This window comes from Apteryx mantelli, chromosome 1, assembly GCF_036417845.1.
Source record: "Apteryx mantelli isolate bAptMan1 chromosome 1, bAptMan1.hap1, whole genome shotgun sequence".
NCBI lineage: Eukaryota > Metazoa > Chordata > Aves > Apterygiformes > Apterygidae > Apteryx > Apteryx mantelli.
The window spans coordinates 175917046-175938424 of NC_089978.1; the positions used below are offsets into that span (position 1 = coordinate 175917046).

The following is a 21379-nucleotide window of genomic DNA, read 5'->3' on the forward strand; positions in this document are numbered from 1 at the left end:
ATAAGCAGCTGCTGTGTAGTAACAGGTTTGATACTTAGCTACTCATTAATTCTGACTGAATAGGCCTAACAGATAGCACTGGAGGGAAGGAAACCTTTTCCCGGTAAAAGGAGACACCAAAGCATAGTCAGAGATTTCATTAATGAGAGTAACATCACAGCTAAATGGTTACGATTGCTGAATTTGTCTGTATAATCTCTGGTTAACAAGACCAGCAACACCAGAAGTCGATGCGTTCTGCAGAAATTAAGAGTCTCCCATAGAAATTAGTGTCTCTGAAACCAATCTAAGAAATGGCTAAAAAACTTTGAAAACTTCTTGTGAAGGTGAAATTGCTAATTAATACTGAACAATCTCAACTCTGAAACAAAACCTAGCCCCTTCCCTCTTCCCCATCCCCAAGGCAACCAGCTTCCCAACTTTTGTGCAAATCCAGGCTTATTTATCCATTTCAGGAGTCTTTGGTTCTCAAGTCTTGCTTTTTTCCTGTCTGACAAATAAATTTCTCAGTATGTCTACTGAAACTTTTCAAAATCTGTATTTTTACCTCAGGAAGAGTTATACTTCAATTTCTGAGCAGTGGATACATTTTAAAAGTCCTTGGCAGTACTGCATCATAATTAAAATAATCCAGATAAAGGCCTGGGAGCAAAAGAAACTAGGAGAAGACCTAAAGCTTTCACAGAATTTCTTGCAGCATTTCAGTTTTAGCTAAAATATTTCAATTTTCAACTCTTTGATGGAAAATGTTATCCTCAAAAACAAACACTTCAAAAAAAACCCTTAAAAATCATGTGTTCTTTCTTTAAAATCTGCAAGTTAAGCTTTCAACTCATGTAATGGTGTTATTTTCAGCTAAGGTTTTTATTAGGGGCATTTTTGTGTTAATACTGCTCCAGTGTAGCTAATATAATCTATGTGGAAATCCTTGTGACAGATTGTACCTGCTTTATTAACCAGTTTAATATACATTGTATTTGGAATAGAATCAGCATAAAGGATGGCCAGCTCTTTGCCATGTCTTGGCAGCTTCAACATCCAGTACAGCGTTCTGGAAAGCAGGGAGATAACCATTTCCTTGAGCAAACTTAGCCCCCATGCAGCTGGGCAGGCATGATGAGAAAGAAAGAAAAGCCAGGAGGGATGCTGTAACCATAGTGGAGGTGGAGAATTTCCTGAAAAGGGAAGGAAGGGAGCAGTGTTAACTCTTACAAGTAAATTTCATTCCAAAATAGTCTTGAGATGATCTTGTTTTTTCTTAAACCTGTAGTTTCTTTATGCTACAATTCATTTCGACTTCAGCGGGAAGTCTGGGGAAACTGGACCGACGATTTCCTAATATTCTTTATGAAGGTATCACATCCAGAGCACTCATAGGGAATGTGTTAATATAAAACAAAAGGAATTTTTTTATAAAAATGTGATCCTGCTTAATCTTATCTTTGACAGCAGAAACATTTAATTTATTGTTTAGTCACCTTCCTGCAACTTTTCTCTACAATGAAATCTAAAAGAGAATGGATTCCTCTTTTCATTCCTAATCTCTGCACAGATAAGGAAATTGTTTGATTTGGGTGTGTTTTAACCTAAGGATTGTTTTTATTTTTTCTCTTGTGCAGGATTATGAAATATTCAGTTGTGCAGTGCCAAATTTCCTTTTTCACAAGATTGAGCAATGTGAAATTATTTAGTACCAAAAGTCAAATGACAATAATATTAGTAATTCCATAATGTTCTTTCTTTCCTTCCTCTCAGCCACCAGGTTGGAGTTTTCCTTAGTTACTTTTAATTTCTTTGCAGTAGGGGACATTTCAAAGAAAACCTATCCCAGGCTCTAGAAGCTTCTGATAAAGCTTCTGGCAAAGCTGATGTTTAGAACTGTAAGTCAACACAATATAGCAAATAGTTAACTAACAACTTTTCTGGTCCATAAAACAAACAAACAAACAAACAAACATCATCAAAACTGCACCATTTCCAATTAATCTTTCATTTCTTAATGTAAATTCTAAAATTTATTAACCAGAAATTCTAGATTTTGGAATTCACAATAGGGACTTAGGGCCTGGTTGTGCCAGGCACTAAACCTATATAAATAAAAGGCAGGTGCTTGTTTCAAAAAAAACAGTTAGAAATCCTAATCCATCAAATACAGTCTAATACATTCTGTCGTCACAAGCTTCAGTGCTTATGTGGGATACTGGCCTATGATCATCTTTGATCATCCCTGCCAGGGGTAAACAGCGGATGCAAAGGGTGATTTGCGGTCAGGTGCCCATGCCGGTGAGGCAATGCCCAGGGCGAGGTGGAGGTCTCGCCCGCCGACATTGCTCCACCCAAAATGACGTCTCGGGTGAGGCAGGAGTCTCGCAGCCTGGCGTTGTTGCTACGGGCAGAAAAGGCCAGCGACCAATGGCGCCCTCTGCTGAGCTCGGCAAGGGCCAATCATCCCACAGTGTTTGACTCAGCCCCGCCTCACCAAGAGGATAAACTCAGCGCATAAACGATCCTCCATCTTGAAGGCAAGAACGCTAACTTACGGAGAGGTCAATGGGCCTGGACCTCTCTCCTCCCCAAAACAGGGACGCCTTTTTGGTAAGGTTTGCGCCTCCGGCAACGTCGGACGTTACCCCAGGAAAAATACCATTGGTGAAAGCGCTTAATTATTAGTTTGAGCCCAGAAAAGTAGAATTTGTTGCAGTAAGTGCATTTATCACCAGCAGTCCTGAACCTGTTGGATCTGTCGCTTTAATAAATTGTTTATTTTGTTCAACTTTGCGAAACTGACTCAGTGAAAGTCCTTTTGAGGAGGGCTCTTGCAGGCAAACGTTGATCACCAAATAAGGAAGGGCCTTTCCACATAATCATACCCTTTTCCTCCCTTCACGTGACAGCTTATCATCTTCAACAGATGTTTTTATGAGGCAAGTGTTATGAATTTGTTGATATAATGAAAGATTTTTAACTTTTTGTACTTTTTCATGTTTCTGTGATGGAAAAAAAAACTAGAAAAAGCTAAAAAGAGAAAAAAAGCTAAAGTTCTGAGCTAAAAAGTATACCATTTTTTCAACCCAGCTATATGGCACAAACTATAAATAACTTCTCAGGAATAATGAGTTCGTTATATAAGTTCAGCTACAACATTTCTTATATGACACAAAAGAACAATAAAAAAAGGAAGGAAAAAAATTGCTTCATTTGGCAGTTGCAGGCTGGGCAACAAAAGTGTATCATCAGAGGCTATAAGAATAGTGTTGGGTTTAATAAAAGCAGATATTTAGCATCATCCAGGATGTTTTCAGCTGCCTACTGAGGAATGATAGAGTGTATATGAGCCTATATGTATGAGAGACTTGACTTTGTTTTTCTGGACTTCAGAGATGAACTCCTCTTCCCTCCCCTTTTCCGCTCCTTCCCCTTTCCCCCCAAACAGTGGAATAGGATTGTTTGATTTGCTTCCATTGTTTACTTTGAAAGAAGCAAATGAAATACTAACTGGTCTTTGGAAATTCATTTGGGATCTTTAGCTTAATAGTTTGCAGCCAGGAATGATTCAAATTTGCACCCAGCCTAACTGTGTTTGGTCTTGTTTTCTCTGGGAAAATTCAGCATTTTTGAAGCAGCTGGTGATTGCAGGTATATGTAAAGAGTCATGGCAGAAAGCTTGCCTGATGATAGTCTGTTATAGAAAAAAAAAGGCAATGAAAAGTCTTATTTTAGTTTTATCACCATTGTGAGAAGTAAGAAGGGGGGGAAGGAAGGGAGGAAAGGAGGAGGGAAAGACAGAAGGAGGTAGAAAATTCTTATGAGACTATAATTTCTGAAGTTACAGATCAGTCAAAATTGTCTTATTTCTGAATAAAATTATTATGAATTTGAATTTAAAATAAAACTTTGGTATTGGGACAGCCCTGCTAATAAAGAAATTACAAGTTCCTCTGGTCATTGCCAGCTGTCCATAGTATTTTTCCTTCCTTGAAGGAAAACAAAGAGGGACTGTAGCCCCATGAAACATGAGCATCGTGACACTATCGGAGTTGGACTATCATACTTCAGCTCCCAGAGGCTGCCATACATAATGGTACAGGACCACAGCCACTAGAAGAGATAGCTGGTTGTATTGTGCTTCCTTGCTGTTTTGTCTTTTCAGAAATTTGAAACAGGTTTATGTTTATTTAGTTGGGAGGGAAAAAAAAGAAAAGACATAAGATTTCCTTCAGGGCCTGCAGGTTTCCCCCCACCTCTTTTTGTTCCTGCCTGAGCCTGAAGAGCTGTGAGTGCTAGCTGACCACCCTGGACTCTGCATTGCATTTATCAAAAGGTAAGCTAATCTCAACAAGTGGGATCAACAAAGAATGCAAGGCAATCAGAACGCCATAGCCATGGCTGGAGTCAGCCCAGCCAGACTGTACTGCTTAAGGGAGGATTCTGAATGTACGTCTACGCTAGGAAGTAGTATGGAGAAATAAGAGTCAATTTGCAGAACAAAACACTTGTTCCTGAAAACCCTGAATCCATGTTAAGCACTTATTGGGTATCTCAGTTTGGACTAGCTCTGGTTTAGGCCCATGGACTGAACAATGACTAGTGACTGGAGCACAAGACAAGTGAGACACCAAAGTGCAGATATGGCTCAGTTACATCCAGGAGGAATCCAGTTTGCATTTTGAGACTAATCCATGATATGAACAAAGGGTGTTGTGTGGGCACATTTGGGAGTGCGCTTCTGACCCAACTGAATGCTATTGCAGACACATGCTAAGTCTCTCTTCTTCAGCTGAAGTGTAAAAGCTACTCAGCTTTAAAATACATTCAAAGTACTTGCTTGAAAATAAGTTTGTATCAATTGCTGCTGATCCTTGCAACTATTTTTGTGGTCTTTTAGTTCCGTTTGCTTGCTTTTCCCCTTTTCTTTCTTGTCACTGTATATAAATTATTATTAAAAAAACTTACATGATGGTGATTGATTCCTCAGCAACATCTCCATTCTCTGTGACAAAGAATAACACTGCAGGATTACTTACTAACTGATACAGAAAACACAGCTCTGTCAAAAAGCAAAAGTAGCAATCTGAACAAATACTTAAATGGGAAGCTATTTTCTCTTTTAGTTCTCTTTGAGCTGTAGAAATTATAGTTGTTCTCTGTATCATTAGACTGTAGCTGACTTCAGAGAAAAGTATAATATTTAAATTGTATTTTTATATCATGAAACCACACTTTAAGAAGCTCCTGAAAGAGGCCTGAACAGTCTTAATCTGTCTTCAGTACTAGACAGTCAGAAAATAAGGTTAAAAGGAACCTCAAGAGATCATTTAACTTCAAAGGCAAGATCAAGTTTACCCATGTAATTTTTGACAAATACTTGCCTGGTTAGTGCTTACAAACCTCCAGTAGTGGAGACAGAATCTTCCTGGTAAAGCTATTCTAAGAATTAACTATTCTTAACATTAGAAAAATTTCTGGTGTTTGAAATAGGTCTTCCCAAATCCCCTATTTAAGTTGATTATCCCTGCCTATCAAGCTTCCTGCCCTGTCACTAAACATGGGGAACAATCATTCCTTTCTTTGGGGGATTGTTTTCACAAGTACTTGAACACAGCTGTTGAAAGTCCTTAAATTTTCTATGGACTATGCACTCCAAATTCTTCAGTCCTCTCTTGTTGATCGTATTTCCTACATTATTCTCCTAGGACATCTCCCGTTGATCCACAGGTTTCTGAGCTATGAGGCCTGAAACTGAACAGTGTTTCAGGGGAGAACTTTACCAGTACTGAGCAGAATAGGAGGATTACTTCATGAGTTTACCAGGTGATTTACCCATTCATGCAACCTGGAATTATATTGCCTTTTTAAAAGAGCCCAATCTGGCTATATCTGTAGTCATCGAGTTTAATAGCAGAGACTTCCATGGATCTAAAACAATAATTCAAGAGATCAGTGAAGAACTAGCAGCAGCACTTGTTCAAAACTGTCAGCAACAATAGATGACATAGCTGTTAACTTCAGTTGTCTGGCAGCAACTCCTGTGGGACTGAGCAGTTTAAAAGATCAGCAAAAGTAAATGTCACTGGAACTGACTAGATTAGAATTGCCTTAATCATTTGGAGATCTACCAGCTAGAATCACAGGCCTGGGACCTTCATTCCAATTTTTCCTACCTTAGGTAAAATATACTATAATGCAGGATGAGCCCTGAGGCTTTCTTGACCAGCTTCAGTTGGATGGATCATGGCCTTCATGACTGGCCCACAGTTGAATGGAATGATTGTAGAAGTCATACAAACATGTCTGGATATTAGTAATGAGATCATTGCCATAACTTCTGAGTTACAACTGCAAGGAGTCCCAAAAAGGTGATAGTTCAAAAAGAAAGGAACTGTTGACAACACTGATTACAGCTGGATGAGCACTCAGTGATTCAGGACATAATGCAGACCAGGAAAGGTGATGTATTATGTGCTTCCATCCAGGCTGAATAATAGTCATATCCAAGATTGACAGACTTGAATATACCAGATGTACGTGCAACAGTACTCAGCTGATTTTGAAGCCATTCTAGTTAAATATATGTTAATTATAATGTTATCTATTTTGCATATCCTCGCAGAGAACAGGCTTTGTCCCTGTGTACTTCTCATTAAAGCAGGTCAGATCCCACTCAGACCCTACAGGCAATTTCTGTCTGATTTCAGTCTTAGCTCTCCTAGAGTTACTGAGGATCTCTGAGTGCCTGTCTTATCTTTAGTATTTTTAAAAAGCAAGAAACAATGAAGCAAACTTTATAAATGCTTTGTAAACCATCACTTTCTTGGTCAATCTGAGAGGCTAATGAGTGTGACAGTGCAGAAGTATGTTTGTGTGACTGATTCACACAAGATTCAGGATCTTGTCAGTCTATAAATGTCTTTCATTTTCTTTCCTGCATTAATTAGGTTTCAGAAAAGTCGTAGGTGGGTCTCAGGCCAGAATAAGGACTCAGCAAGAAATCTTTAGATCCTAATCAGAAAGCTGCCAAAGGATTAGAGGACTGGAAATCTGTATCAATGCTATCTTTCTGACAAAGTTTCTTGGCCTACTATGAATATAATAGCAACCTTTCTAAACATGGCTCAGCTTCCCAGGCTTGTCTAGAAATTATTAAAAAATCAATAATTTTTTGAAAAATATTATAAAGCAATGATAGTATTTTCCAGTCCTTCCAAACATTTAAGCTACACAGAGTCCAAAAGACAGGCTATTTCTGATAATTCAGTTCAATCTAGAACATAGAAAAGAATATGTTATTGAGCATGCTCTGTTCAGCTATCAACATTATGAATATTGGGTTGGGTTTATTAGCTCACCATTATTAATGATGCATTAATACAGGAAGCTTTGAACTTAATGCAGTCAGAGAAAGACTATCTGAAGTATTATTAAGTTGGCAGTTCATATTAAAACTTGCATTCAAGTGAAACAAAGAGAGTCTTGGCAAGAAGGCCAAAAGACTTTTTTTGTTAGTTTTTCTAGCATACTTATTTACTATAACAAAAACAAGTATAGAACCTAAATATTTTCTGGTTTTGTCTGTAAGTGAAGTTATATGGTAGAAATTTACATACCAGAACATTAATTCATGATATACTTTAAATACTTTATTCTATTGCTTAATATTATACCAGTATCATTGTATATGATATAAGCATTAGTGATACTTATAGCATCATCAAAGACTTCAGATTTGTGTAGGCAGAGTAGTAAAGTGTTTTAAAATTATGTATTCTGCTAAGACATTAGTGAAATCATAGGAGGTAGATACCAACACTTTATGATACTTGCAAAGCAAATGCTTGGCAACATAATGAATTAGGTAATGTAAAAATACCTTATTCTATTGTAAGTCATTATATTTGTATGAAGGTACATTGTGTACACAAATGAGATAATCTAGAAGATATAAAGATCTTGCTGAAAAAAGAGCTGTTTTTTAAGAGATGAGATCTGATATCTCTCTTTTGCCTTTTTCTTTCCAAAGACAGGAAGGTTCCAAGTATTATAACAACTGGTAGAATTTTATTTCTAAGTAAGCTTTAGAATATTGAGTGGAAGTGGAAGATTGTATCTTGTTGCTTTTATTTCGTATAATTAACTATATGACTGATTTGAAGGGCAAAACTAATGCAGAATCAAATATAGATCAGTTCAGTAGTTATTTAAGTACCAACACTATTCATGTGCAGTATACGTGACTACTGCTTGCACATTAGAGGTCAATTTAGAATGCTTCAGCATGGAGGTAAAATAATGGTATATGGCAGTGTTCATGTGTCAGATGCAGATGCAGTTAATTAATGCTGACAAAAGTGATGTTACCACCTTAAGAAAGTGAAATAGCTTGAAGTAAAAGGCAAAATCAATTTAATTCCCATGGAACTTCACAACTCATTATTGCTTTGATTGTAGAAAATGATTTTAATTATAGTAGAATTCCTAAAATCAAAATAAGCCAAAACAGTGAAAGACTTAGGATCTGATCATAAATTCATTAATTTCAAGTAGAAATCCTTCCTTTGACATCAATGAACTTAAACTGGGCATCTGTACAATACTTATTTGATACCTGAAAACAGATTAAAAAGTATGAAAAATCAAAGTGGGATGTTTTCCATTCTAATTTTGTCAATATCCTTTCATTATCTGGAAAAACTGGTTTAGCTATAATATGAACAATGCCAATATTTGCTGATATTTGAAATATCTGAAATTTTATCTTGATTTCAGTGTTTCTCATGTTTCATGTGAAATCCCCATATTTCCAGTTCATTCTAGCTAAGTGAGAAATGAGATGAAGATCATCCTTTCAGATATTTAAGAAGTGACCAAAAGAAAACCCCCAAAATTCCTACCATTTTTTTTTCTCCATACTCTCTAAAGAGTAAGTCTTTTTAGATTTTAGGAAAAATGGAACCAGAAATCCTGAAAAGGAGCATTAGAGCTTGGTTTATCCTGAAATTACACTGTAGCAGAGTAAATTGCAACATAATAGAGAATAAGATCCATAAAGAATTAGCTTCAGCAGCTGTGTAAACAAAATAACTGCATTTCTGAGTTAAAAAGTAATAATGAGATTATTCATAAAGACTGAATGAACAAAATTAAATAATCTTGAAAATGTTAGACCCATGTAGTCACCCGAGTGGCAAGGCTATAGGGTAGAGTTTTCAAGAATTTCAAGAGCTCGGAATGTATGAACTGCAGGGAGAAGATCCACTACACTGTATTACTGTGGTATCCCACTATTGTTAACGATGAGAAACTTCTTCTGTGTTGGTCAGTAGATTGGCATTGTCTAGTCCTAGACTTGTAAAACACAGTGGCCCAACTATCTTCATGCAAAACTTTGCATATGCGTTTCCTGATACTTCATACACATCCGTACATTGCATGTGTGTAAGAAAGTGAAATAATAAAATTTTATAGGTGTTGGGGTAGTAGAAACTCTTTGGAAAAGAAGTAGAGGAGATAAGTCCTTAAACTGTAAACCCGTGAAACCCACCAAACTCACACTCTTTCTGCAGCAGAGAGAAGGAACACTTATAGATCTGGAAAAAAAAAAAAAAAGATAAAAAATGGTTGAAAATTTCATTTCAATAAGTTTTTGAGCTAACTGCTAGTTCATCATAACCTACTGTTGCTTTAGGGGAAAGATTTCTATACCATGGCACACTTCTACTGAAGCCAGAATAACATATTGTAACACACAGTGATGAACTGGCTACCTAAATGATTAGAAAAATTAGAAAGAGTGGAAGGTTGATGCAATGATTTAGGAAAACTATGAACGATTTGTGAGCTCTCTGGATGCTATAATGTTACTACTATAAACTAACTATCCTTTAGGACTATTTTAATGCAGATCATTTCAGCAATCTACTTCACAGAGCTATACAAATGGCCTTGGTGGGATGTAAAGCAGATGTCAAAATCAGTGATGTTCTGCTCCGGGCCACAGATAGGGCTCTTCGTGCCAGCAGGCACCTGAAAAAGGGTTTCAAAAGTAGGTTTAGGGTTAGGGTTAGGGTTGAGAGAAAGAGAGAGCGTAGAAGTGCCGTTGGAGTGTGTGTGGAAAGGGGCTGACAAAGGAAGTGTACTTTTGCCAAGACAGCTGTGCTGGGAGGACTTTCCATTCTGGGCCACAAATGGGGCTCTTGGTGCCAGCACGGACCTGAAAAACATTTTCACAGTTAGAGATAGTGTTAAGGTTAGGGTTGAGAAAAAGAGAGAGCGTAGAGGCGCCGTTGGAGTGGGTGTGGAAAGGGGCTGCCAAAGGAAACGTGCTTCAGCCAAAAGAGCTGTGCTGGCAGGACTTTCCATTCTGGGCCACAAATGGGACTCTTGGTGCCAGAATTGGACGGAAAAACATTTTGACAGTTAGGGTTAGGGATAGGGTTGAGAGAAAGAGAGAGCGTAGAGGTGCCGTTGGAGTGGGTGTGGAAAGGGGCTGCCAAAGGAAGGCTTGCGCTTCCAGGAGAGCTGTGCTGGGAGGACTTTCCGTTCTTGGACACAAATGGGGCTCTTGGTGCCAGCAGGCACCTGAAAAAGCGTTTCACAGTTAGGGTTAGGGTTAAGGTTAGGGTTGAGAGAAAGAGAGAGCGTAGAGGCACCGTTGGAGTGGGTGTGGAAAGGGGCTGACAAAGGAAGTGTACTTCAGCCAAAAGAGCTGTGCTGGGAGGACTTTCCATTCTGGGCCACAAATGGGGCTCTTGGTGCCAGCACGGACCTGAAAAACGTTCTCACAGTTAGAGTTAGTGTTAAGGTTAGGGTTGAGAGAAAGAGAGAGCGTAGAGGTGCCATTGGAGTGGGCGTGCAAAGGGGCTGCCAGAGGAAGTGTGGAAGCGACAAAAGAGCTGTGCTGGGAGGACTTTCCATTCTGGGCCACAAATGGGGCTCTTGGTGCCAGAATTGGACCGAATGACATTTTCACAATTAGGGATAAGGACAGGGTTGAAAGAGAGACGTTGAGGTGCCGTTGGAGTGGGCGTGGAAAGGGGCTGCCAAAGGAAATGTGAAAGTGGCAAGAGAGCTGTGCTGGGAGGACTTTCTGTTCTGGGCCACAAATGGGGCTCTTCGCAGCCCTACGCTCTCTCTTCTCTCAACCATAAAACTAACTCTGAAATTGATTTTCTGTCCAATTCTGGCACCAAGAACCCATCTGTGGCCAAGAATGGAAAGTCCTCCCATCACAGCTCTCTTGTCACCTCCACACTTCCTCTGGCAGCCCCTTTCCACACCCACTCCAACGGCGCCTCTACGCTCTTTCTTTCTCTCAACCCAAACCCGAACCCTAATGGTGAAAATGTTTTTCCGTCCATTGTCACACCAAGAGCCCCATTTGTGGCCCAGAATGGAAAGTCCTCCCAGCACAGCTCTCTTGGAACCACCACACTTCCTTTGGTAGACCCTTTCCACACCCACTCCAACGGCACCTCTGCGCTCTCTCTTTCTCTCAACCTTAACCCTAACTGTGAAAATGTTTTTTCGTCCGATTCTGGCACCAAGAGCCCCATTTGTGGCCCACAACAGAAAGTCCTCCCAGCACAACTCTCTTGTCGCCTTCACACTTCCTCTGGCAGCTGCTTTCCACAACCACTCTAATGGCTCCTCTACACTCTCTTTCAACCCTAACCCTAACTGTGAAGATGTTTTTCCACCCAATTCTGGCACCAAGAGCCCCATTTGTGGCCAGAGCAGAAAGTCCTCCCAGCACAGCTCTTTTGGCTGAAGCACATTTCCTTTGGCAGCCCCTTTCCACACCCACTCCAACGGTGCCTCTATGCTCTCTCTTTCTCTCAACCCTAACCATAACCCTAAGTGTGAAAATGTTTTTCTGTCCAATTCTGGCACCAAGAGCCCCATTTGTGGCCCAGAATGGAAAGTCCTCCCAGCACAGCTGTCTTGGCAGAAGTACACTTCCTTTGTCAGCCCCTTTCCACGCCCACTCCAACGGCACCTCTACGCTCTCTCTTTCTCTCAACCCTAACCCTCACCATGACTGTCAAAATGCTTTTCCGTCCAATTCTGGCACCAAGAGTCCCATTTGTGGCCCAGAACGGAAAGTCCTCCCAGCACAGCTCTCTTGGCAGCGCAAGCCTTCCTTTGTTAGCCCCTTTCCATGCCCACTCCAACAGCGCCTCTACACCCTCTCTTTCTCTCAACCCTAACTTTAACCCTAACCCTAAATGTGAAAACGTTTTTCAGGTGCCTGCTGGCACGAAGAGCCCCATTTGTGGCCCAGAACGGAAAGTCCTCCCAGCACAGCTCTCTTGGAACCACCACACTTCCTCTGGCAGCCCCTTTCAATGCCCACTCCAACAGCACCTCTACGCTCTCTCTTTCTCTCAACCCTAACCCTAATTGTGACAACATTTTTCAGGTTCGTCCTGCCACCAAGAGACCTTTTTGTGGCCCAGAATGGAAAGTCCTCACAGCACAGCTCTCTTGTCGCTGCCACACTTCCTCTGGCAGTCCCTTTCCACACCCACACCAACGGCGCCTCTACGCTCTTTCTTTCTCTCAACCCAAACCCGAACCCTAATGGTGAAAATATTTTTCCGTCCATTGTCACACCAAGAGCCCCATTTGTGGCCCAGAATGGAAAGTCCTCCCAGCACAGCTCTCTTGGAACCACCACACTTCCTTTGGTAGACCCTTTCCACACCCACTCCAACGGCACCTCTGCGCTCTCTCTTTCTCTCAACCTTAACCCTAACTGTGAAAATGTTTTTTCGTCCGATTCTGGCACCAAGAGCCCCATTTGTGGCCCAGAATGGAAAGTCCTCCCAGCACAGCTCTCTTGGAACCACCACACTTCCTTTGGTAGACCCTTTCCACACCCACTCCAACGGCACCTCTGCGCTCTCTCTTTCTCTCAACCTTAACCCTAACTGTGAAAATGTTTTTTCGTCCGATTCTGGCACCAAGAGCCCCATTTGTGGCCCACAACAGAAAGTCCTCCCAGCACAACTCTCTTGTCGCCTTCACACTTCCTCTGGCAGCTGCTTTCCACAACCACTCTAATGGCTCCTCTACACTCTCTTTCAACCCTAACCCTAACTGTGAAGATGTTTTTCCACCCAATTCTGGCACCAAGAGCCCCATTTGTGGCCAGAGCAGAAAGTCCTCCCAGCACAGCTCTTTTGGCTGAAGCACATTTCCTTTGGCAGCCCCTTTCCACACCCACTCCAACGGTGCCTCTATGCTCTCTCTTTCTCTCAACCCTAACCATAACCCTAAGTGTGAAAATGTTTTTCTCTCCAATTCTGGCACCAGGAGCCCCATTTGTGGCCCAGAATGGAAAGTCCTCCCAGCACATCTCTCTTGGCACCACCACACTTCCTCTGGCAGCCCCTTTGCACACCCACTCCAACGGTGCCTCTACGGTCTCTCTTTTTCTCAACCCTAACCATAACCCTAACCCTAACTGTGAAAGCGTTTTTCAGGTGCCTGCTGGCACCAAGAGCCCCATTTGTGGCCCAGTACAGAAAGTCCTCCCAGCACAGCTCTCTTGCCACTTTCGCATTTCCTTTGGCAGCCCCTTTCCACACTGACTCCAACGGCACCTCAACGTCTCTCTTTCAACCCTAACCATAACCCTAATTGTGAAAATGTCATTCGGTCCAATTCTGGCACCAAGAGCCCCATTTGTGGCCAGAGCAGAAAGTCCTCCCAGCACAGCTCTTTTGCCACTTTCACATTTCTTTTGGCAGCCCCTTTCCACACTGACTCCAGCGGTGCCTCTACGCTCTCTCTTTCTCTCAACCCTAACCATAACCCTAACTGTGAAAATGTTTTTCTGTCCAATTCTGGCACCAAGAGCCCCATTTGTGGCCCAGAATGGAAAGTCCTCCCAGCACATCTCTCTTGGCACCACCACACTTCCTTTGTCAGCCCCTTTGCACACCCACTCCAACGACGCCTCTACGGTCTCTCTTTTTCTCAACCCTAACCCTAATTTTGAAGATGTTTTTCAGGCCCCTGCTGGCACGAAGCGTCCCATCTCTGGCCCAGTCCATAAAGGCCAGAATAAAGGGTCGTTCCAGAATTTCTCTACATTTCTCCATTGCTCAACCAAGACTTTAAAAACCTATGGTATTTATGGCCTGTTTATCTGTCATTATCTTCATCCTTCTTATTCATTCTGTAATTGTGAAAAAGGGAGAGGTGTCTACATACTGGGGCTAAGTGAATGCAATGTCAAGAATAATTTCTACACAAATGGATGTAAATTTGATGACAATATATTAAAGGGTGTTCTCTTCACTCCCCTACCCTAGTCTCTTCAAAATTGGCTCTTTCCCCATAGAGGACTTATTAACTGACTTTAATTTATTCCAGTCACTAGTAGAGACTAACCAGTAGCTTAATAATATCATGTATGTGATTCCTCAGTAATTTTATATATAGCCCAAAAAATTCTATCTATATCTTTGTAGTTTCTTCCAGCAATAGTTCATTGTTAGTGTTTCTGTTTGGTGTGATGGATGTTCCAATGATTTAGAGGAAAAAATCATATCTACAGATACTATACTAACACACAATACAAAAGGATATCTTATGGACAGAAGCTCTGTTATAGATCACAGTTTTGCTCTTTCCTGCTAATGCACCAGACACCTTGGCAATGCTTGGCAATATAATTCATTTGAAATTTCCTGGGTCAGAAACCTTTGTTTGATAACTCTCACCATTCACCAGTAAACATCTTGCCACAAATTGTGTTCTGAAAAATATTTTAGATTCTCTCTGTTAAAAATTAACATTCTTCAATTTTGCAACTTTTAACGACAACCATTTGAAGATTTACATTGCCTCCCTTTTTTTCTCATTTCCTTCTCTTCTCTCCTCATCTCTCCCTTACCCAGAAACAGTAAGACCCACAGCTGGTACTTAAACAGGGAATTCTGTCTTTTACCGTATCCTCTCTCTCATCTTTCTACTGTGTCTCAAATACTGCAGTTAAATATTTAGATTTTTCTTATCCTAATGACTAACACCACTGAGGGACTAATACCTAGAGATTAACTTGTTACAGCAGTTCAGGAATTCACTTTCGATTACCCTCGTTACAGAAGGTCAATTGAATAAAATGGGAGAAACATCAATCTCAGTACTCACTGTGGCAGCAGACTTATGTGTTCATTTTCTGCTAGCATTAGTAGAGAAGTTTGGCACGTTCTTGTATAGGATCTCATTTGGATAAAACCTCTATATAGTGCAGAGGGTTGTTGTAGAAAGAATTAGTTAATAAATATGCCAGCATAACAAGTTATATAAAGTTATGGAATATGCCAGAGCACCAAGCTAATTCCTTTCTCTCAGCACCAAGGTGCTGAGGCTAGCTTTTGTTGTTTAGTTACCAGCGAAACACACCTGAACCAATTTTTCTTGCTACTGATTTGGCCACCTTCTTTAGCATATCTACTTTATTGCACAGACAGGCTCACTGGAGAGTAGCCTTTTGACTGTATAATTTTTGGACAACATTGTCCAGAACAATCAGAGAATCTTTTGGTACATAAGATCCAGATTCAAGACTACAGATGGCTAGCACATCTTCCTATTAAAAGTAATTTATATATCTGGCATATTAAACAAAGCATTTTTAAATGCTTTATAGCTATATGATTTATCTCCTCCCATCTACAAAAAACAGATTTTTAAGGAAGAGAAGATGTGGATTGAGAGGGATGATTTTTTGGTATGGTTGTCAAACACATCTAGCATAGTTTCTGTCAGTTATTGTTGACTTTGAATAAGGAATAAACTCTGTGTGGTTCTTAATCTGTGGTGCAATTGTCTGGTATTGGGTGGTCATAATATATGGTCTGAATATTCTAATAAAACTTCATGGGTAACTAATGAACATTTTATATGCTTGTCCCATCCTAATTACTCGAGATACATCATTACTACATTTCTCAGAAAGTTCCCATTAGTGCTTTGCATATACTATACATTCAGACCAAAGAAATGACAGTGAAGAAAAGAATTCTCTTTTACCACATGCTCTGGCGTGTGTCTTCCTTGACAGATTAGAAAAGTGAAGCAAAATGCCTTTGTTCATGATATAGACCTCGTGCTGTGCAAGTATGCGCAAGCTTGAAGAAGTGTGGATTTTCAGAGTTTATTTCATTTTATATTATTTAAGAAAATGTTTACTGTTTTGACTTTTATATTGGAAGGAGAGTAACAGATGGAAGTGGGCTTTTCAGACTGCTGCTATGAAAGGAGAAAAAGAGACAAAATCAAAGACAGGGAGAATAGCGCCTAAAATCAAGGAATTATTTCTAATTAATTATGGTTAAAGAATGTAAAAAACAGTGATTAGGAATCAGGGGAGCAAAAGGTTTCTAGTGATCAAATTTATAACAGTGCACATCCTGGTGTTTTAGAAAAATAGGTCAAAAATAGTAGGAAAAAAGGGTCACGGAAGAACTTGAATAGACCAGGGGCCTGTTAAAAGATATATGATCAGAAGGGAAAAGAGTGATCATTTATCATATTTATCCTAGTACTATAAAAATGGAGAAAGCCCACAACATCTGGCATCTTCTCAAGCAAATGGAAATGGTAACAGCAGGGTCACCAAGAAGGGAAGGAAGGAAGATACCACTGAAGCCTTTCATCCACCCAGCCAGAAGTCAGGAGGAGAATGCTTTGCACCTTTAACCGTCTCTTAGTTTCCTTCCTACTTAAGACTTAGAACCAGAAACAACATTCATAGTTAGCAACTACTGTTCCACTGCTGCATTTCCAGGCAATGGTCCAATTACCTACCGTAGCTGCAACAATTTCATAGTTCACTACTAACAAAAGGGAGTCTTGCCCTACCAGATCCTCTATTACTCTCTCTACTTCTTACTTCCAGATACATATTTCTGCCATTTACTTTGTGCTGGATCCAGTGCTCGTTGGACCTTCAGTGAGCTGATACACCTCCCTGAGCAGAAAATCAGTCTGACAGTCACCAATATTTTTATAGCAGATTACTGAGTTGCTGAGTTCGGTAAAGGATCACACATGTGCTGATGCAAAGAGGAATGGAACGACATGTTAGAAGTGTAGAGGGAATTTTCTGTATTCTTAGGTAATTAGTGAGAGTTCAAGGTTTGATGTTCTTGATTATGAGAAATGTAAAATGTGTACTGTAGTAAGTTTTTAACAACAACAGGCATGGTGAAAAACAACCATGCAGAAACTCCTCTCCTGTTTGTGAACTGGCTTCATAAAACAGGTGGAACATAGCCGCTCTGTTGATCTGAAGGTCTGCTTCCTCTGTGGAAATCAGTGCCAGCTACCATTAAAAAAACATAGTCCAAGTAAAATTTGTGTATATAGGTTACAGTTGCCTGGATTTGAACATTAAAATATATATATCAGATCTGTTTCTGTCTGTCATTCAATGTATGCAGTGAGTAGGTGTAAGGGATAAAGGAAGAGAAAGGAGACACATGAGGCTGAAAAAAACTACAGTTTGTGAACTATCAGCCCAGTCCTTGAGTCATGCAGTGTAAGTGCCGAGTAAAAGGAACCAGTGCGAGGGCTGATTTGCACATGGTGGAAAGTATTGGCTATTTTGGGAAAAAGTCTGATATTGCTTTGCTGTCTCAAGGAAATAAAGGGAAACAGATTCTGGTTTTATAATTATAAGTCATACATTCCTTCTTATATTATTATAGTCCTCTTAAAAATAATACAAAGATAATTTTGTTGACTGGAAGAGTTTTCCTTCAAAAATGGTTTGTGCTAATTTTTTCTTATTGTCTAAATATCCAGAACATTATCAGTTACCACATAATATTGCTAAATTTGAAGTGAATAAATCAGTATCATCCATAGTTCACAGTAAATTCTGTCAATATCACATGATGCTCTCAGACAAGCTCTTGTTACTACCAGTTCCCTTATAATTGTATCTAAAAATGGTTCCTTAATCATGTATTGGTAACCTGATAGATGTTTTCTCAATTTCCAATACCAAATAGAATTGAAATGCAGTGGGAGAAGGCAAAGTAAAGTAAAATAAAATGTTCAGAGCTAGAATTAGAGATTGAAAATGGAAAACTTCTTTTTAATTCAATAAAACCATCTGTTGCTCAGAAACCTCTAGGCATCTTATGCTTCTTTTAATCATTCATCATCGTAGTAATGGAATGCTTCAAACTCAGAGGAAAATAGCATCTACTCTTTCCTCAGTTTCAAAAGTATTATCATAATTTTTAAGTTTTTTTTTCCTTCTCCTATTGTGAACTTTCTAATTTTGACAGGGCCATCAAAGTGGTATGGAAGGATTTGCTCCTATGGTATTTCTAGCCCACCCAAAATAGAACTCATAAGAAAACCTGTTCTTGAAAGACTTTTGTCCCAGTTTTTCTGAATCAAAAGATCATCTGGAATCTGAATTTTGACTATGGAAGTCAGAAACTAATTCTTCAAGAGAATCTTCAAAGTTCTTTGAAATTCATGCCTTAATAAGAGAACCATATCTGATTTAGATATTTTTAGGTGTTATCAGCTGATGTAGTCAATGTATTCATTACTGGGTGAATGGAAAGAGAAATCACTCCCTTTAATTTTAAGCTGTCATTGATTTTAGTAAGTTTTAGGTCATCACTGAGTAGATCATTTGCATCTATTTAAAAAAAGAAATATACTACATATGTTAACTCAGAAGAAACAAATCAAGACTGCTGTAAAATGAAATAAAATCCCTGCATTCTGTGATTTTGTTGCAAGGCCACAAGACTTTTTTTTTTTTTTTCCCCAAACCTGGACTTTTGTTTTTTCACAATTTCAGGTTTATTCAAATTCTGGGCTTGCACATATTTCCAGACCTGACTAAAAAAAGAGCCTGTATATAAAGATTATGATTGTAGACCTAATTTGAGTGCAGGCCTTGTTTTCTTAATTTAGAAGTTCAAAAATCTGTAGCTGGCTAATGGAAATTTTATCTCCTTGCCTTTTAAAAATGTAACACTTTTAAGGGCTTTAGCTCGAAGCAGTTTATAATTTTATAATTTTTACAATTTGGATTATTGATGTTATAACAAGAGTAAAAGAATACAATTCCATTAGGTTTGTTGTCTTCAAAACTGAGCTTCTTATTGCCATCAGAAAACAGTTTTAGGTGGCTTTGTGGAACTACTATAGCACTACCTTTGTGCTTTCTGACTTTCATTTTTGTCTTTTGAGAAGCCTGAATGATACCAAGAAAACTGCTAGTACTTTATCATGCTTTCAGTTGGCAATCTCATCTAGATTAAACCACTTTAATAGAGTTTTAGAAGTGTGTGTAGAAATATAAAGGTCAGATCTAAAAGGTGTTACCGTACAAAAAATGGACACAGACCCTATATGTGAGGCAATAGGAAGGAGGAATCAAAAAATGTATCAAAGTTGTAGAAGCCAGTAACAAGAATGTTAATGGTATCAGTCATCAGGAGTTACAAGGAGAACAGAGTAGACAAAGGACTTTTGAATTCCAGAACATGGTTCTCATCTCTTGAGTTAAAAAAGACTGTCTTCTTTTCAAGATCACTGAATCATTCCTTGATTTGGTGACTCTCCCAAGTGCAAGTGAAGTTCTAAAAAAGGATTTATTGACTTCAAAACTAGCCAAAAAATTTATTTTGCATAGATTGTTTCAGTCTGACACTAAATTTTGGCAATTGCATTTTTTTTCATTTGTGTTTCAAGTCATTTAAATCCAAACTCAGAAAAAAACGCCAGAGCGGGAATATAATGAAAAAAGAAATTTGGTTCTACCGAACAGTAAATCTTATGCATGAAGGTTTTTACAATTACCAGTTATATATCTCTTTCACGTGAACAGGCAACCACTGAGCAGAAACGGTTCAATTAAAAGTATATCACTGTCAAATTGTTGGTGCAAATGCTAACCTGAAAACCTGTGCTACTATCTCATTAGCATGCCCGCTGTGATATGATTGTCTCTAAAATGGGTCAGGGTTAAACAGGTGAAAGTTCTTGATCAGTGAATAGGAAAATCTTGCATTTTGTCTCCACCAACCTGAGGTTTGAATGATTTTCAAAACAGTCACTCTATATATTTTGACTATATCTTGTCTGTGTATTTCCAGAGGTCCAATCATCAGATTGTCTTGCCTGGAACCAATTTCTGCAAGGAGTGAACACTATCCCAGCTAGTGGTGCTCCAGTTGGATTATTATTTCAGTTATCTGCTGAAGATATTGTAACTGACATTTGGATAATGTCCTTCATACTGAATGCCAAAAGCGTTTTAGAAAACTGACCTCACACAAGCCAACAAAAGATCTTCCAAAATATAAGAAAGCCCAACACAAAAGGACTTGAATAGTAGAATTTGGCACTAACAGACATCCCTTCGTATGATCTGGGATATCAGCCTGGATGCATGGACTCTCACTGATGGATATAGCTTTGAACTAAGGAGAATGCTTTCCAGCTGACTAGTATCCAAATTCCCAGATATCTTTATTAAAAGAAGATTATAAATATGGCCTCTTTTATGGTGCTAGAAAATCTGGAAGCTGTTTGTTTCCATCTCCGGGGAAAAAAAAAATCCATGAAGAACAGTTGTCAAATTTACAAATACACACAAATGAAAAAAAATTTTTGCTGCATCCTGTGTAACTGCATAGCTGATAGGGTGTAATATTCACATTAGTCTGGTCAATATTCAATGTGAGATAGCAAGCTGCACGATCTCCCATCCTTCTTTCCTGGTGTGACGCTGATCTATCCTTGTAGACTGCTGCTTTCACTCAGATCAGCTAAAAATATCATTGGCATCCTGCCCTGCTAATAGTTCTCAAATACTTTTTTTTTTTTTTCCAGGAGCCTTAGATGATATACAATTTGTTACTGCAGAAATTTCTGGCTAGGTCTAATACTATTTAAATTATAGTTGTTTTAAATATTTTGTCAGGTTATGCTCTAAAACATCCAGTTAAACCAAATCTCTTTGTCTTCTAATCCGTAGTTCATCTATACAGAAGACACACTTCTATCATTTCTGTTGAACACTCCATAATTTGCTTTACTCCTAGGCAATATCAGTTAAAAATAATGTCTCATAAAAGATTCAGCCTACCCACTATCAATTAGAAAAGCACGTTTGCAAGACTTGATTAATTGAAAGTAGCCCAGCAGGATTACTCTGAGAACAATGATATATTTTCACCCTTAGTTCTCGTTAATTAGTAGGCTGTAAAAGTTCTTACTCACCATAAGCTCTTTGAAGCTCAAATCACTAAGATAAATTTCATTCAGCTCATTGTTCTTTCAAGTTTTAATCAGCTAAAAGTGTTACTTCTTATTTTTCTTACCACAATGC

The 21379-nt window shown here is 39.1% G+C and overlaps 1 long non-coding RNA gene across 1 annotated transcript; it reads right to left on the reverse strand.

Moving 5' to 3' along the window:
• Positions 1-1141: 1141 nt before the first annotated feature.
• LOC106488593 (uncharacterized) lies at positions 1142-21337 on the reverse strand. Its single transcript, XR_001293239.1, has 3 exons — positions 21271-21337; positions 9548-9584; positions 1142-1175 (listed from the first exon to the last, which is right to left on the reverse strand). It is a non-coding gene; the product is annotated as an uncharacterized lncRNA (long non-coding RNA).
• Positions 21338-21379: the final 42 nt, after the last annotated feature.